The sequence below is a fragment of the Hetaerina americana genome, unplaced genomic scaffold (assembly GCF_022747635.1).
Source record: "Hetaerina americana unplaced genomic scaffold, ioHetAmer1.1.p SCAF_2, whole genome shotgun sequence".
NCBI lineage: Eukaryota > Metazoa > Arthropoda > Insecta > Odonata > Calopterygidae > Hetaerina > Hetaerina americana.
In genome coordinates this window covers 47311841-47324706 of record NW_027286763.1, presented here as the reverse complement: position 1 = coordinate 47324706, position 12866 = coordinate 47311841, and the positions used below count along the sequence as shown (strand labels likewise).

The window sequence follows — 12866 nt, the reverse complement described above, 5'->3', positions numbered from 1 at the left end:
AAAAAGTCCTATATTGATAGATTTATTGAGTACTCTTAGGGCGAACCAACTTTGATGCCTTGATAAATTATCTCGTGAAAAAAGAACAAGTTAGTTTTTGTGGTGTGTAGAATGGGGATTTCTGTCATGTTAATTAGGAATTCCGTGTACTGTATTTTGAAGTGCCAGGGCCTATCAAAAGCCTTCCCTAAAACAGTATGTAATGCAAATAAAAATAATCCTGTGAAACTGTTGGTGTGTTTTTGCCTTGTTATGTTCTGTCACTAGTCACAGATTTATTTCCTAAAATTTGACCGATCCATTGTTAATCATAGGGCATTGCGGGATAAGGTTTCATTGTTTTCGTTTGAACTCGACCTCCTGTAAACTGTCTCACGGTCTATGCATTTATTAATTTCTACGAAGGACGTGCATTTTAGTGGCCTATTGTGAAACAGTGATTCAGCACATTTTGTTTGCGCGCAGTTGTTTTTTCCCGATGGTTTTCTTAAATTATAATTATGCGCATTTCCTGACTTGTATTAATAAGTGCGCCTGTCATTTTGATTCCATACAATTACTCTAAGAAATATATCATGATTTTCTGTGGAAAAAAGATTTAGGCGGAATCAATTATGGCAATTGGAACAGTCAAAGAGAGATGTTATCTGTCACTGGTTAGGCCTCATTTAGAATATTTCTGCAAGTGTATGGGATCCTCACGAAGTTGAATTAATTGCCGAATTGGATCGCGTGCAGCGTAGAGTAGCTAGATTCGTAAAAGGTTGTTGTGATAAACTTAGAAGAGTATCCAAAATATTAGAGGAGCTAGGCTGGGAATCACTCACGGAGCGAAGGTTGAATTACAGATTGAAGCTCTTGCATAAATTGGAAGTTAGAGAGATTAAGGGTAGAACAGATAGATTAAAGATACCATTTTTTTCCACGAAAGATAGGGATCATAATAACACTGTCCGACCGCGGTAGGGTCATGTTAGTGTAAAAATTAGTCTGGTGTGTATTTACCCCCTGCCACACGCCCTACCGGTGGCTTGCAAGGTACATACATAAATAAATAAAACTCTGAGTGTGGTTTTTGGCTTTCTTTTGAAAATGCTTCGTGTCTGCCTCCTTTATTTCACACGAATTTTAAATATTTTAAGAATTGTGAAAAAGTGCGTGATTGATAATTTTCTGCTTATGCTATTGAATTTACTTAACGGAAAGTCTTATATAGGAGAAAAAATACTAGGGTGTTGGTGGACACGGTCAGTTGTAATTCATGACATAAAATTTGTCGATTTTCGGCTATTTTCTGAATATAGTCAATACATTTTAGATTATTTTAAATTCTTAAGATGAAAAACACTAAATTCGAAATTACAAGCCTCTGGATTTTTGCCCTATGCCGATTTTTGACTAATTTTTTAGTTTGAAGGACCCATATGCATTGCTTTCAGTGAGACAGGGAAATTTAATAATCGTACCATGATGTTCATTTCCATTTGGCCGCTGGGTTTTCAAAATTCATATTTGGAATATGATAGTTGTGAGATGAAATATGATGTTATGGAGGCATTCTTGAATTAGCCAACCTCGAAAGGGTGAGACGTGAGGTAATGTAAAAAAAATCCTCCCTCCACTGCTGTGGATCGTATGTACGTCATACTTTATGCGAGAGTTATAAATGTTTTACCCTTTATAAATATTAAACATTCGCTGAATGATGAAATGGGGCAGGTTTTGTTTTTCACGACACCCTAGCGTTAGAGTAGAATTATTTATGTGCTTCTGGTAGCCTGTGTTGCTGGATATCGGGTCCTCATCGATCCTTGGAAAATCTAAAAGGAAACGACTATGAGAATATTTGTCAATTAAGAAACTGTAGGACGTCAGAATCGCGTAGAGTATGCTTCTAAAAATTATCATTGATGGCAATGCATTTATTCGTTTCCAAGATTCACGCTCAGGTGGTGATCTTGGTCGGTAACGTGGATTTTACGCTCCTTTCTAACCTTGTGCGCGGCGGGAAGTCCCGTGATTCAAAGCGGGGCATTTCTTGTATCATGAAAATGTTTAGGTACGCGATCTTCAGATTCTATATAACGTGAATTGCCTTCACTCTCCCAACTTTTGGTTGCCAAATATTGTGGACCGTCAGGCGTGTAACGTCGACATCGGATTTTAAAGTTCTATTGTAAATAATTGAAGACATGATAATCTCAAGCTCCGGACTTGAAACGGCTAAATGAAATATAAGAGTCCGCCTAACGTTTGGAATTGACGTCGATTTTAATAATCCTGTAAACGGTTGCTTGTTGATCATACATTCAGTCGGGTTATAATAAACGCTGCTGCCGAATTTAATGGTTTTTGTCGCATGAAGGAAAAACTTTTATAAGAGGGTGGAGTGGTACTACGTGTTCTCCTGGATTTGGATTATTCGCGGTGGCTTTTGAATCGAGAGTCGGCATTTCTGAAAATATTTCGATTATAAGCCCAGCGCTGCAATTTGTTATTTCAGCAACGGTGTAAAAATGTTTTCCACGAAACTCATCGAAGCTAGTCGAAAACTTGATTCGCTCGTGTTTTCAATGCTCTGTGTTAATATATTCTGGGTCTAAATCTCCATCATCCGTTCTTTATTGCCCCACTCCTACGTTCGAGTGTCGGACAGCTCTCGGGTAAACAACTGTGGTCATAACTCAAAATTTGAAAGGTCGATATGCGTGTAGAGGAGCAAAATCATGTGTACGCCTCTGATATTCATTTATTTGGACTTAGGTCACTCGCATTACCAAGGTTTCAAATACTTCGGAAGTTCTGCCTGAGGAGTCTTGAATGTTTCCCTCACCTATGTATTCTTTTAGTTCTTAAAGATTGGGAGTTAATGAAAAAATTATTGCTAGACAGTAGGTTTCCCGTCTTGCGTAAACTATTTTGAGTTTTACCCTGCCTATCGCGAAGGGGAACGAACAGTATGAAGGGTAGGCTTGTTATAAAATAAATGTAACACAAATTTGGAATTATATTAGCTGTCCTGGAAGTAAATCCTTTGGAAATTTAAACTAACCGATGAGTAGTTATGATTCATGTATCATTTTAATTACAATCCACATAACTTTTTTAATGCATCGCAAAATTCTTATTTCCTCTGTACTTTTATTTTCAAAATGTCATGATAAAGTTTACTTAGAGTTGATTTGGAAATATTCCAGTAGTTTTTGTGACGTTTAATTAGTCCAATTTATTTCTTCGTTTGTGTGTTGTGATGGGTATTAGTCAGGTATTGATGGAAATCGCCTATTGTGCGAACGTTCTCTGCCCCCACAGTGTGTGGTGTACTTAACATTTGACCTGTGGGTTCTATGTGCTCTATCCCTTGAAAAAAAATTTTGTGTCGTAACGTGACTTGTTGTCCTTGATTTTTCATTTTCCATCTCCAGATTCTAAAGGCATTTTAATAGAAGTACAGCATTTATCCCTCGAGTATAAATGGATTTGCAAACAGGATAAAGGAATGTCACTAGGGAGCACCTGTCGGGGACATGGAAATTTGGCACTTCCATTAATTTCAGTTTCACAATCATTTAGCTCTACCATTTACACCGATCAGGATGAACGCTGAAGGAAAATAACGTCCCTTTAAAAGTTCTAATGGGGAAAGGGTATATTAAAGATTAGAGGAGAACTTTAATTTATCTTTCGCCCCCCCCCCAATGCATTTAAACCTGCCGAGAGACACCATACCAGTATAAACATTCTGCTTCTCAAGTAAATGGAAAGCAGATCCTCTTGATCCTTGTGATCATCTAGGCACTAGGTCGATGTTAGCCTTGTAGCATATACATTCTTTGGCGTGTGTATCCCCGTTGTGGTATAGCTTTCTCTCGACTCACAAGTAATTAAGCTATATCAGTTAATTTTCCCATGACGTGTTGGTAAACTTTATTGACGTTATTTCCATATTTATCATTACACATAGTCGGCTGCCGGGAAATTCATGCCAATCTTTACCGAGTCGCACAAAAAACATGTTATGTTAATTTTTGCGCAACTAATTCTTTTTGTTAGCCTTGTTGTATACGCGCAGTGTCCAATACCTGTGTTCCACGGAATGAAATACGATCAACGTGACGCTCTGAAGAATGAGAAAGTGCGAGCATGTTACTACTCACTCATTGCGTCGTCAAAAATGTAGTTCCTCTCTTTAACCTAGTCATTTCACTAAGTACATCGGTGTTGGTAACTTCCCTGCCATCGGACGTCGAAGTATTGCCGCCGGGTTGGACGTACTGCTCCATTTCCTGCACGTGCCTACGATTTCCGTTTATCCACGAAAAAATGAATATTAGCTGTAAGGGCAGAACGGGAGATTAAGGATTCATTGATGTGTTCGTATCGGCTTCTATTGTGATACTTAAATTTATCACGCATGCGCGTATCCAAAAGACCCATTAGTGGGCTGCAGAAAGTATTATACTGTCTTTGATTGCCATCGTGGCGTATATTACAGTTGCTTTGTCGTCTTCGTGCTGTCATCGAGTAAAATGAGCGCTAGTAGCGTGGCGCCTTCGCTCAATCCTGTGGCATTGAGTGCATTTATAATAACTTTCCTTACACCCCTCGGAATGTATGAGATAGAGGATCGTGCATCAGGGGTTGGTTACAAGATCCCAATCCTAGGGAGAGGGAAATATGTTCTTGACGTGGATAAACTGAGTGTGATTGGTGTACTCACAGAGAATGGACCGAAAACCTCAATCCTTGTTGCAGAATATATATTTCGCGGGTGAAAATACTCAAGCATACGATTGGGGAATTTTTGCTCCAGAATTGGTGTGACGTCGAAATCCAAAAAGTAATCTTAAGAATAATGTAGAAGAATATATTTTCTATGATATAATATACCTATTTTAGATTAATATTTTGGAACATTTTATTATATTATTAAGCGATTTTATGCAGAGAAGTGGAAATAGGTATGCGTGACATTCTGATTGCTACAGATGTACGGCAGGTCTTGACTTTCCCTTGACCGTTGCGGTACAGCCTCTGGATTCTGGATGTACGGCTTTGAAAAATATGCGATGGGTTTTTTTCCTTATAATCTACGAAGATGTTTGCGGACTAAAATCATGGTCATAATTCAATGATATTTTCAATAACTTGAATTGGAATATGTTTTTGGAAGGAACGCACGAAAGCGGATTCACTCAAGGAAATCTTCCAAACCAAAACTGCATCCTCGCAACCGTTATATTTAGAAAGCTCGGAATTAGTTGTGGGTGGGCGTATTTCCATCCAAATTCGTTAAATTTGGCGATTCTTGCCAGGACAATGCATTGGAATCGCAAGCATATCTGTTACACGCATTGTGTGTTGTTCAATTTCGAGTTACTGCTCTTGCCCTTTGTTTAGTATTATCTTTAATTTCGTCAAATTTCGTCGTCCTTCCTTCAAAAACCGTTTAGTTTCTCCCTAGAACTAAGCGAAGGAAAAAAAAGAAATTCCATCATTTAAGCCTGATGGGACCTTTCTATTCTAGCTATAGGAAGAGCCAGCGGGCTCGAGAGGGGGACCCTGATTAGCCAGATGACTCTTCACCCGAGTGGGCCCTTTGCTCTCATTCCCCTCTTCAATCATTTCCCGCGAATTTCCGAGGGACCGAACCAAATGTAGACCTTCGTTCATCCGAGTACCAGAGCCTCATGATTTGATTTAGAATAATTTTGTTTCTCTTTGTTATGTGCTAGTTAGGTGCAGGTAGGGGAAGAGAGAAGTTTATTGGAAGAAATTCAAAGCAGACAGGATACGTGGATGACGGGCATATTGAGTGGTAATGGAATGTTGAAGATCGATAATGGGGAGACAAATTTCGGAAAAGCGAATTAAATGGAGGAAGAGATTAGGCATGTTGGACGGAATGAAGGGAGATGAAAAGTGGGGGCAACAAATGTTTTATTGTAAAATGGGAATTGAGGGCATTCAGGGTCGTGTTGGACGTCACTTATGTGGCAAGTGTACCAGTAGTCATTCAGCCTCACATAAAAACCTATCTAGCCCGGTGGGCTGTTGCGTAATAATGTGAGCAAACTAAACGCGCCTAATCTTGGGATCATGTGTACGCGTCATCGGCTTTTTCCCAGATTGTGGCGGCGGTGAGATATTTAGTAATGTGATTCTTTATTCAATGCTTTCCTCTATTCGTTATTTCTTGTCTTTCGGGTTTGTCCTTCTCTACTTCTTCCTGAAGTAACGCGGGTGCTCCTCTGCCCCCCCCGCATCTGATATAATAACTCTGGCATCGCGCTTAATTTAAGCACCCGTTATATCCCGCCCCTTTCGCCAAAATTAATTCAGTTGAGTTTTAAGTCGGTTGAGATGACTCGTGAAAGTGGGGCGGAACACTTTCTTGCCCCAGGATGTACCCAGCCAAAAACATCTTAATTCTTCGGTTAAGCTCCTCATTCAGCCGTAAGAAAATATCGTAGTGGCCACTACTTGAGGACACCTCAGTGTCTCCCAAATCATAAAAGCTGGAGAATTATTTCAATTGAAATAGAGCAAATTCGATCTGCATTTCATGTGATATTTATCGGTAAATGTTGAATTTTAAAAATCAAAATCGACAGGAGAGTACTAAAACTTTCAGTCAAGGGCATGGATTTGTCAGCGAAAACAAACGAAAAAAATGTTTTACTCTTCGTTACGTTCGAAAATGGAGCATATTCGTGTATGATACCCTTCGTTGTTGTAAAGTTAGCGACAGTATTATTTAGATGCGCGGAGGAATAAGTAAAGAGGTGCTATAATGCACAGGTAACTTCCGCGTTGACAATGAATATTTATATTCTTAGAGGGCATCAACCTGAAGTACGGAACTGCCCTGTATAATACCACCTAAACAATGGTTCAAGCTCTGTTTTTAAATTTCTTGAAACAATCGCAGTCAGTCGTAAAGAGATTTTTCCCCTTGCGTTTTTTGTCTCCATTACATCGTGGACTCAGGCACTCCGTTCAAATCGCTGCTTTTTGTTGTGAGCAAATTGTGATCAGTTCGTCGGATATAGGCAGGACTCTAGCATAGGAGAGCCAGAGAAGAGTTTCTCACCTGCAAGAGGCAATGAATGAGTATTAACCAACGCCTGGACAAGTGCCATCTTAACTGTGACGCACGGGGACGCGTTTGGGATTTTGTGCCCGGAATTTTCGGCCAAAGGGAAACACGTATATTAATGACATATTCGAAATAAGGATATTTCCACGATTACCCTTGGTTTTTTTTGCCACACATGCCATAGCCGGAATTCAAGACTCCGCTTCAGCGGTATTCACTTCTGTTGAGTGCATTCCATTCCCGCAGGCGACAAGGTTGTGGGTGAAACAGTTTTATCTTTATATTAACAGATTCATTTATTTAACCACAATTGATTTGTTTTCTCTCTCAGCTTTAAAAGTGTTTAAATGCGTTGGTGCTCACGCTTTGGTAATCAAGGGTTTGAGGAATCTCCTTATTTGTTCTCAATGTCAGTAATTCTATATTTCCCATTTAATTTTTCTGTATTGTGTTTATTTTAGCACCTATTGGTTAAAGAAAGGATCCAGATTTGGGATATCAGCGCTTCTCTCTCAGTGAATGTATCACGTAAAAAGCTTTTTTAATGCGTAATCCTGGCCTCCTAAAGTATTGAAAAATAGAAGATAGCTGAGAAAAGCCGAGGGGTTCAAGGAAATCATTCCCACGGGAATTCCTTGAGAGGCGACAAAGGGTTGAAAACGCGCGAGGGTGTGGGTACGAATTAGTCTGTGTACTTCCGCGCTTTTTCCGCGATGGCTCTTCATCGGCCATCGTGTCCGTTCGTTTCTTCGGATGTTCTCGTGTACCGGTTTGAGTTGTTCCGTGTCGATCCATCTGGTGCCGTGTAAATCGGTTTGGGTTCGGGGTTAATGTCGGGTTTATCCTAGGTGTGACCTCATTGAAAGCAAACAATTTCAGGATATGAAAATGGGAGATGAAAAAACGAGAAATTAATACTTGTATCAATTCTCTCATGCGTCTCGTTTTTTTTTTAATATTGCCCACATTTCGGGTGATTTGGCACACCTTCGCGGAGGCTGATTGCTAGTTTTCACTCGGAAGTAATCCGAGCCATCAACTGTGAAAAACTTTTGTGGCACGCTTGTGCTCTGTAATTTAAGTATTTCAATACAACATTTTTTTATTTGACGTATAATTGTGGGATCAAATTGGAGTGCGAGATTAGTGCTAGGGAGATAATTGGCGACTGGATCATCAAGGTTGTCGGGAATATGGGAAGATATAAACCTTATGCTGGGAACCCTGTGTTGCCCGCAGCTCTTCGCGTTAATCTATCGATGTATCTTTACGTCTTATCCTATGGTTTGACCTGACATGTTGCCTTGTAGATCATCTTCTATGGGCATACCAGTAGGGACAGGGATAAATTACTTCATATCCGTCCTTCTTACATGCGTTCAGTCATATTTACATCTTTAGTCCAAACAGGAGAGGGGTAAAATGTTGGAACGAGCAATATAAATGAGTGGAACGAAACTGTAAAACCAATGTATAACTCACCGAAATTTATTAATTCACATATGTTCAGTTAATAGCCTACTTAACTATATTATTTTTTTCTACCAATATGTCCTAATACGTAATCTTATTATTATTTGGTTATCTACCGGTTGAGGTAGGTATTGCATGTACACAACTACCAAATAAATATTTTGCGGTTCCTAAAAAAACACAATCCAGCGACCTTTTCTACATCAAGTGCTTCTTCATCTCTGTGTACTTCCTTCATCCCGTCCATTATCCCTATCTAATTCCTGCACTCTCCTCGTTTGCCTAACATTCTACCCTTTATTACAGTCTTTAACATCCCATTGCCGATCAATACGCCCTTCATCCATTTTTCCTGCCTCCTTAGGATATCTCCCAACAAACTCCTCCCCTCGCCCTCCATACCTAGTACTTCCTCATTTGTTTTCCTTTAGGTCCATTTCACCTTCTCCATCCTTCTCCACGCCCACATTTCAAAAGCCTCCAATCTACGTCTATCCTCCTGCTTCAGTGACCAGGTTTCCGCGTCGTACATAACTACGCTCCATATCAAAGTTTTAATAAGTCTTTTTTACGTAAGTAAGTTATCATTGCTGTTTTATTCGGTGTGAATTTGTTAGATGCTTTATTATTATTGCTTGAACGAAAACGATTCTGACGTAAGAGACGTTTCCGTTCACCAAAATTTGAATGGAACATTTATATTTTTAATCGGAAAGCCAAAGTTAAGTATTTGATTGAATTAAAGAACTACTTGCCTTGCAATAAGCTAGCTCTCTGAATAGAATACAAATTATTTAACCTTTTCCTCTTCAATTGAAAAATATAAATGTGCCATTCATAATACTGAAATGTTACCGCGGGGTAAGTGGCTCTTTAATTAGCATATTTCCCCTATCAATCATCCATTAGTACCACTTGTGAGTTCGTGGTAAAGCCTAAGAAAACACCTAACGAGGCTAGGCGATTGCGAAAGGCTGGTTTATCGAGGTTACTTATACCAATAAAATCTAGTTAGTTAAAGTTAATTAAAGCTAGTAGAAATATTTTGGAGGAAATTTATTTTCACAGAGGACCTTAGATATTGCTAATGATAATTAACGTACAAATGAAGTACGTTGTGCCGTATATTTTGGCCGAAGAAATCTTACTATTAAAAATTAATATCAAATAAGGTGAAGTTACAGGCTGCGATCTAAGATGTATATAACGTTCACTTTTACCTATCTGTTACGGAAAAAAGATCGGAATCTCTGTAATAATATTGATCATAATGAGATATTTAGTCGAATCCTAAATCCTGAAGATATTTATTATATATTATCAAATTGTGAATCTACTTTACAGGATTTAACATTTCCCTCTTTTTCGTCTTTTGAGGAATTAACGAAAAGGTCGTGAATTAAATTCGCTTTCACTTCTCACCACCTCACATAATCTCATTGATCGACGGGGGGGGGGGGGGGCGTTACGCTTGAGAGCATGTATTCCATGTTGTCTCTTCAATATGTCCCTTTGACGAGCGAGACATCGAGTGCAAATTTCGCGGCATCACCGTGGTCCTAGAATTTTAATTTTGCAACTCGATTTCAATTCGCGAGCCAAATATTTTCACACTTAATGGGACTTCTTGCATTTCTAGGAAATCACATTTGTGATCACGAGTGAAATGGCGGGGCGCAGGAATGATTTTGCTTAAAGTATTCCTTCCGAGATATTTCATATCGTAAATAATTCGGTGGTCTCGAAATCCTCTTTGTTTTTCTACCCGAGCTTACTTTTGAAATTAATACATTTCGGAGTGACTTATGTTAAAATTTAATAACTCGCAGTGTTTCAACCTTTAGCACTGAAGTGATCGGGACAAATCGGTATCTTGAAAATCTACGCAGAAAATCATGGATTTTGAACCGTGAGTTGATTGGATGGAAATGATAAAATAATATTAAAAATGTGAAATGAGCTCTGCAAATAAAATCGCCGACGAGTTGGACTTCTAAAATTATGACAAACAGTACGCGTCTCAAATCGTCATCCCCGTGTTGCTATGGTGTATTGCCTCTTTTCAAGGAAAGAACGGTTGAATCATAATTAATCAGCATATTACAGGGAGAGAGCACAAGTGGGATGTCTATTAGTTGTGGAAAAAAATCCATTGCAGTTGACTTGCGAAGAGTATCACGGTATACTGGTCAGCGTAGAGATTATGGGACCGTGCCTCCAAGTGACGCAATAAAAATCGGTTCTCCCGTAACCTTAAAGGGCTACTACGCTCTCTAAAGATTTCATCATTTCAGACTGTCAGAACGCGTGGAAGGAAAAACGGAGAATTGGGAGTGCTTATTTATACTATAAAATCACAGCAAAAAGTGTTGACTGAGCTTAATTTACAAAAAAATCATGACTCGGATACAATTGCATAGTATGCACTCTCCACTGCCAGACACTACTTGGGTGAATGGCAGGGGGTGATTCCACTCCAGGCATGCAACCTCAGGTTATAAGTGTTGCTTGATTGCTAAATAGACAATGTGTGTTTAGACGATAAGGCGTTGTCAAAGACTAGCTTATTTAAAAACAGCTATCCTGACGAACGCGCCCATTCCTCTGATGTTGTCGAGTCAATGACTATTGCGTTATCGAAATTGTTCTCGATTGATTGTAGGTAAATTGTAAGTAAATGTTATAGACCCAAGGGCTTCAGAGTGTTCGTTGAAGGAAAAATGCAGATTTTAACTGGTTATTTTTCTGGGGGATTTGGTTCTTGTTTTACAATTAGCGGTAGCCTAGTGGTTAGCTAGTGGGTTTTGTATTCGGCTACCTACAGGAACTCCAGATGGTCACCCTGGGAAAGTTTTAATTTTCCTGGGTCCTGAAACAAATACTAATTTAAATTTAACGATTTACTCAGAAGACTTCATTGCATCACAAAAAAATATCACGGTCCATGATATTGTGTAGCCATCGTGCGCCAATTGGTTTTGTGTATGTGAATATGGTCCCGAAGGTTGGTTTGATAGATAAAGGTTGAGGTCACGTAATAATAAGCTCGGACTTAGGGCGGGGCTGAGGTTGCCCTAAGGCTATCACTCGGAATCGAGCCTTAGCCGTTGGGTCATTAGCCCAGCACTCTACCCATTGGACCACTCCGATCACATAAAGCTGTGTGGACGCACAAAAGAAACCTTTCAACGTTCCCACATTGTTTGATTGCCCGCATTATCTTGCGCCAGACTTTTGCTAATGATTTAGTCGTATGATTCTTATCGGAAAATGTTTTCCTGAGATTTTTGTCTCCGCGTGTATTAACCTCAATGCATTAACATGATACTCGTAATGATGGAATGGCTAAGTACGACTCGATGGGTTGAAATGCGCGATCAATCCCTTGAAAAGAAGTCATGGTTTGGGACGTAATCCCAACTTTTTGTTTAAACTGGAGATATTTTACTGCTTTTTATACATTACGTTTCCCTTAAGGCCGTTCGTTGTAGGGCAAGCATTGACAATAACGTGCCCCAACTCGTAGATTGGTGAATGTTTAGCTTTTATTCGAATACCTTTCGAGGCGATATGTCTGGCCTCAATCCAGAAATAGTCCAGCGAGTTCATATTAAGTTTTGGCTGTTGTGATAACTATTTTATTAATGGAGAGAGAGGTAATGAACGTTTATTTTATCTGTGAAAAGTCACCTCTCCAAGTGTTCTGGATAGCTTTACACCCTCTTCCGGGGTGAGAGTCTGATAATGTTCAAGGGCTGTATCTTGTGGAAATGCATAATGTGATTTTCAATTAAGTTATTTTCCACCAATAATTTTTTCGAAATATGTCTTTCGACCTTCGATTATACCCGATGATGAATTGAGGCAGGTCGAACGCCCTATACTAGGTTATGTGTGGCATTCAAGTTGTATTCATACCCTGTTTGGGAATCCATATTGCTCGACGAACGGCCATTTGAATACTTGAATTATTCTGCGGTAAACCTGATCAAAGTGGTATTTATGAAGCTAAAATATACGTGTGTGTCGCAGAACCGATTTTCAGTTTTGACTATGATCAAATGTTCTTGAAAATCTAGTGAAATAGAAATTATTAGGGCTTTAATTAATTTATATTATTTAGTTAATATTGGAGCCGTGATTTTTTGCGTTTAGGAATTGTTTTACTTAAGGCGCGGATTTGAACACCGTTCGCGAGTTCTAATTTAGTAAAAAATAAAAATTCATTTAAGTGGCTCTCACGCACGTCAGAAGCTTGACCAAGCTGTGGCACACACATGCCTTCGGCGTGCAC

At 39.2% G+C, this 12866-nt stretch overlaps 1 protein-coding gene across 2 annotated transcripts in view; it reads left to right on the top strand.

The window, feature by feature from the left end:
* The window catches only part of ACC (acetyl-CoA carboxylase), an 86095-nt gene that overhangs the window by 1584 nt on the left and 71645 nt on the right, over window positions 1-12866 (top strand). The window lies entirely within an intron of this gene.